Source organism: Schistocerca piceifrons, chromosome 5 (genome assembly GCF_021461385.2).
Source record: "Schistocerca piceifrons isolate TAMUIC-IGC-003096 chromosome 5, iqSchPice1.1, whole genome shotgun sequence".
In the NCBI taxonomy this organism is placed as follows: Eukaryota; Metazoa; Arthropoda; class Insecta; order Orthoptera; family Acrididae; genus Schistocerca; species Schistocerca piceifrons.
In genome coordinates this window covers 701,866,242-701,872,461 of record NC_060142.1, presented here as the reverse complement: position 1 = coordinate 701,872,461, position 6,220 = coordinate 701,866,242, and the positions used below count along the sequence as shown (strand labels likewise).

General features: G+C 45.6%; 1 pseudogene; it reads right to left on the bottom strand.

Annotated features, from left to right (window-relative positions):
* Positions 1-3,848: 3,848 nt before the first annotated feature.
* Positions 3,849-3,966, bottom strand: LOC124799616 (annotated as a pseudogene).
* Between the last annotated feature and the right edge of the window lie 2,254 nt (positions 3,967-6,220).

Below are 6,220 nucleotides of genomic sequence, written 5' to 3'. Positions count from 1 at the left end.
AAGAATTTGTGAAAAATATCATCTGCGATTATCATTCTTCGCTATATGAAGCATTTCACAATATTGAATAAGTAAAATCGGATTTAACCACGAAATGAATTCACGACAATCTGTTCGTTTTCGTGTACGGCGCGGAAAATATCTAGCTATAAATATGCTTACAAATGACTCCCGCATTGACTTTTTAATGAAGGAAATGTTATTGTGAATTGAACTCACGGTTCTTTATATCGGGAGGTATCAGAAGCGCAAATCCACGGGTCACGAAAGATAGCTGAACACGAAACCAGGCCTGAAGAAGATAGCCTCAAAGGCCATCGGTAAATAGCCATACTCACTTATTCCTTGATATTCCAAGCCTACCGGCATCGAAACATAATAGTGGTATTCGTACTTATCAAAGAAACTATTGTGAATATATTAATACCAATAAAACCTATTGTTTGCAATACACTGAAGGGCCAAAGAAACACGTACACCTGCCTAATATCGCGTAGGGCCCCCGCGAGCACGCAGAAGTGACGCAGCGCGACGTTGCATGGAATCGACTAATGTTGCTGGGGGGAACTGACACCATGAATCCTGCAGGGCTGTCCATAATTCCGTAAGAGTACGAGGGGGTGGAGATCTCTTCTTAACAGCACGTTGCAAGGCATCCCAGATATGCTCAATAATGTTCATATCTTGGGAATTTGGTGGGCAGCGGAAGTGCTTAAACTCAGCAAAGTGTTTCTGGAGGCACTCTGTAGCAGTTCTGGACGTGTGGGGTGTCGCATTGTCCTGCTGGAATCGCTCAAGTCCGTCGGAATGCATAACGGACATGAATGGATGCAGGTGATCAGACAGCATGCTTACGTATGTGTCACCTGTCAAGAGTCGTATCTAGACGTCTCAAGGACCCCATATCACTCCAACTGCACACGCCCCAGACCATTACTAAGCCTCCACCAGCTTGAACAATCCCCTGCTGACATGCTGGGTCCATGGATTCGTGAGGATGTCTCCATACCCGTACATGCCCATCCGCTTGATAAAATTCGAAGCGAGACTCGTTTGACCTAGCAACATGTTTCCAGTCATCAACTGTCGGTTGTTGGTGTTGACGGGCCAAGACGAGACATAAACCATTTGGCGTGCTGTCATCAAGGGTACCACGAGTGTACTTTCGCCTCCGAAAGCCCATATCGACGATGTTTCGTCGAATGGTTCGCACGCTTACACTTGTTGCTGGCCCAGCATTGAAATCTGCAGCAATTTGCGGAAGCGTTGCACTTCTGTCACGTCGAACGATTCTCTTCAGTCGTCGTTGGTCCCGATCTTGCAGGATCTTATTCCTGCCGCGGCGATGTCGGATATTTGATGTTTTACCGGATTCCTGATAATCACGGTACACTCGTGAAATGGTCGTACGGGAAAATTCCCACTTCATCGCTACCTCGGATACGCTGTGTCCCATCGCCAACTGTAGCACCACGTTCAAACTCACTTCAGTCTTGATAACCTGCCACTGTAGCAGCAGTAACCGATCTAGCAACTGCGCCAGACACTTGTTGTCTTATATAGGCGTTGCCGGTCGCAGCACCTTATTCTGCCTGTTTACATATCACTGTATTTGAATAAGCATACCTATACCAGTTTCTTTGGCGCTTCAATCTAAATAATGTATTGAACACCATTAAGACCAGCGGAATATGTATGTACCAGCGTCAGTTGAAGGTTTAAGCCGATTACCGCCAGCTTCGGTCATCCACCATCTTTTCACCGCCACTGCCGCCAAGACGGGCAAGATTTCCATTCCGCTGGACTGAGCCGAATTCCTCCTGTCGCTCTGCTGTTTTGCCGTTGGACTGTTTGACTGGTGCTCGGCTACAGGTGTTAGGGTTTGGAGCATTTCCTCAGAATATCTGTGCTACCGTGGCACTTGCCAAGTGAATACAGTGAACTTGCTTACATGACTGCATCCAGTGACAGAAGGCGAACGTTTGTAACTTGTAGTTTCTCTTGCTTCCATTTCGTTTACTTTCTCGTGGACTTCAATTTTTCGTAGGTACAAAGCTTGACGATTTAAGTTGTATTAATGTTTGTTAGCCAACAAACACTGAAACTGAGGGAAAAAAGCAAGTAGAGCCCCACGTTCTGACTGTGAAGAGCCAATTGGGACCGACCGACCGCCGTGTTATCCTTTGCCAGTGGCGTCATCGGATGTGTTATGGAGGGCCGTGAGGGCAGCACACTGCTCTTTCGGCCATTGCCGCTTTCTTGTCTCCCAGTCCGGTCCTCCGACCAAAGAAAAATCTCCGATAGTACCGAGAAACGGAGCCTCGTCTTCCGAATAGCAACTAGACACTCTGATCACCGAACTACGGAGGCAGTCCTGAAAATTCAAAAGCGTTTACTTATTGGTGTAGGTCACAGCACACCTCTCAAGCACTCAGCGCAATCATCCACGCCAAATTATGACACACTGAAATAGAGAATGAACCATCATCGTAAGTACTGCAGTACCTGTCCGTGAATACACTATAGCACAGGTCACAACATTCGTCTGATTACTAAATGGGAGGACTGTAAGGAAGTCGAGGGAGTGGTTGTGGCCTCGCGAGCAAGTAGCTCGTAGCACGTGGCTTCAGCGGAGTGCGTTTCCCCGCTTGTTAAAAAGCTAATAGGAGAGTCAAGGATCTCGGGCAGCGCAACGCGAGACGCGTGCCGCATTACGTAAGGCACAGCGGCGGAATCCGCTAGTTTCGGCTGTCGCGAATAGAGGCCGGCATTGTCGCGCAAACTGGTGTCTGTTACGCGGGAGGGCGCATCAGCTGCGGCAGCGAGCCGCACCCGCTAGCCACCCATCTATCACGCTCCAGTTTGCACGCTTCTCGGCTTTCAAAAACGCCGTGCCCGGTCTTGCGCGCGGCGTCCGTAAAAGGTTCGCCGGCAGGCCCGCGCCAAGTGTGGCAACTGCGCCCACGCAACAAGACAGGCGTGCCAATTAATTAGCTGGCGAAAAAAATAAAAAATAAAAGGTTGGGTGGAGGGGGGTAGTGGAGACGAGAGGCCGGCGGTTTGGCGGCGAACAGCGGGCGAATGCGTGCCCCGCAGTGTTAACTGCGCTACAGAGGCCTGTCGCAGTGTTGCCAACTGCAGCACGTCTTTAAGGAACGCGCAGTTGCCGGTCACTTTATACGTGGGATTCTTGCTGTTGTTTTGTTATTAGACTGGGACGCTCCGTAAGGGAGTTCTGGTTTTGGCCGGCTGTTTCACTAATGAAGGCGTTACTGTCCTCCCGGGATCTCTCCCGATGTATCGCACAAGCGGGAGGCGCCCTGTATTCCAAGCGGTCCGAAGCACGCATATCATCGGCGAAGGATTTATTTGCAAGGAGAATTAAGCGGTAAAACGCAGAGTTTTGCTTAGGAGGAGCCAGAATCAAATCCGGCTCTAAACTAAACCTCTTCCGAACAGGTCTCGTAAGACCCTAACTACCGACCGACCACCGTGGCGTCCTCAGCCTATAGGCGTCACTGAATACGTAGAAGCTTAAGGTCAGCACACGCTCTCCCGATCGTTGTCAGTTTTCGTGACCGGGACCGCTACTTCTCAATCAAGTAGGTAGAAGACGAGGTACTGGCAGAAGTAAAGCTGTGAGGGCGGGGCGTGAGTCGTGCTTGGGTAGCTCAGTTGGTAGAGCACTTGCCCGCGAAAGGCAAAGGTCCCGAGTTCGAGTCTAGGTCCGGCACACAGTTTTAATCTGCCAGGAAGTTTCATATCAGCGCACACTCCGCTACAGAGTGAAAATCTCATTCCCCAAGTAGCTCCTCAATTTGCCTCACAAGGGCTGAGTGTTCCACGCTTGCCAACAGCGCTCGGTGGACCTGGCGGTCACCCACCAAAGTGCTAGCCAAGCCCGACAGCGCTTAACTTCGGTGATCTGACAGGAACCGGTGTTACCGATGCGGCAAGGCCATTGGCCAAACGCCGCTCTACACATTATAAATCACGTCAAGATCGAGCTTTATCGAACTCGTTCTCTGCTAGTGAAGTAAATGTGTCCTTAATGGCTCTTTAAAGACTACTGAATCCTTTGAGGGACATCAAATTCAGATGGCTCTAATCACTATGTGACTTAACATATGAGGTCATCAGTCCCCCGGACTTAGAATTACTTAAACCTAACCAACCTAAGGACATCACACACATCCATGCCCGAGGCAGGATTCGAACCTGCGACCGTAGCAGCAGCGCGGTTCCGGACTGAAGCGCCTAGAACCGGTCGGCCACCACGACCGGCGAAGGACATCATCTTTACGCCAGTGACATTTATAAGCTTTTGTTACACTATTGCAATTTCGGCCTTAAGCCATTCATTATCAAGTGCTGCTGCATGTTTAAAAAATTATTTTACAGATTCATTATGTATCTCGGCGTTGTGCCGATTATACAAGACATTTTAACTACGTAACCATGTTACTTACATATTATGGCTTTAAGCCATGTCAACGTAATATAAGCTGACACATTTGTATGTTTTTTTTTTTCCTTTATTGTATTTCAACTCCCCATAGGGGCGGGCTGGTAGCAGCATATGCGCTGCTCTTCAGCCGAAAGGCATAGAACAAACAATAGAAGACATTTAAAAATATACAAAGGAGAAAACATGGTGAACATAGATATAAAAAAGGGGGAACATCGGAGATTTTGTATGTCGCTGTCAATACTGTTAAATAAATTCGTGATGTTGTTACAAAGTGCGAGCACACGTATTCAGACATCGTAAAACAACATAATCTGTAAGTGCACATGTTCGTTAACCCATCACTAGTCACAAATGCATTACACCACAGCTGCAGACTACTGTTTGCAGGCTACTAATAACCGTTTTGGGGCGTAAACGGATTACAGATATTGTTTTGCTATGTGTGGAGTGCCATTGCAGTGCAACGACTGTATTAGGAAGCAAAGAGTATGCCCTCGTTGCACAATTATGAAGTCTGCTATAAAATCTTACGTAACTTATTGTGAAACCATCATAGATAAACGTGAGGATTTTTTTCAGCAGCACTTGAAAATGGCCTAAGGCCGAAATTGGAGTAATGTAATAAAAACTTATAACAGTCACTGGCGTAAAGATATTGTCCTTCAAAAATTTTTTACGACTGTGAATCCCAGCTACAACAAGTTTATTCAGTATTGAAACCGTTTGTAACCTAGCTCACCCGGAACTTGTCTCCGATTGTCCTGTGGCTGGTCTTGATGAATTGTGTTCCTGGTGTTAACGAGCTTGAGGGACACATAAATAATACACACGAGTAATTTATTGTCAATCTCTTCTTGTTTATACACAGTAGTCCCTGTCTGATAATCAGCTTTATAACAGGCAGCAATCTAAACATTCGGGTCTGGTGAGCAAGTTACATTAACAGGGCACCACATCACAAAGTACTCTAGCAGCAGACTAAGGCATGAATTCACACAGTTCGGGCACGAAGTGTACATATTTTACTGAAATGCGGACTGATCCACACCGATAGCTACAAACTGACTACATGATGTTGACTTAATGAATGTTAACTAATGACTCAATGAAAATTACACAATGCGACATAAGCTGTAGGCTGCTCGCCCTGGACTACTTGCGGCGCTGTGAGCCACCCCTATTTATAGACGAACATAATATCAGAAATCACAAAATGTTGAAATACAGGGCTCTTACATTTCAAACAAGGATGCAATAAACCGGAAAATTAAAACAGGCAAAATGCAATAGACAACGATGGGATTCTATTAAAGTAATAGCTGAATAACTAGAAAACCGCAGAAATAATAGGTATCACGCTGATTTTACGGTACAAGTGGTTCACAAGTCCTCCAGAAAGTTTAGAGAAACTGAAATTTTCTAATTTGAATAATTAACAAACTAACAAGTTATTTTAATGAAAGTAGGCAGGTTTTGAATCAGAGAAATTATGGCTACAAAACTTTGGTACCAAATCTTGGAAATAATCATAATTTAAGATTGCAGCTTTCTAGAACAAGTAGATTTTGAATATGAATAATTTTTTAAATAGGAAGTTTTTGGAAAAAGTTAAACGTTTATTGAAAAGAAGAGAATGAGGCCTTTCATACGTACTGTACCAATTTTAAAACAAACTATTATTTACTCACTGAAAATTTCACCTTAAAGTGGTTTTCATGTATAGTAAGCCACTAACATTTCTTTAAAGAA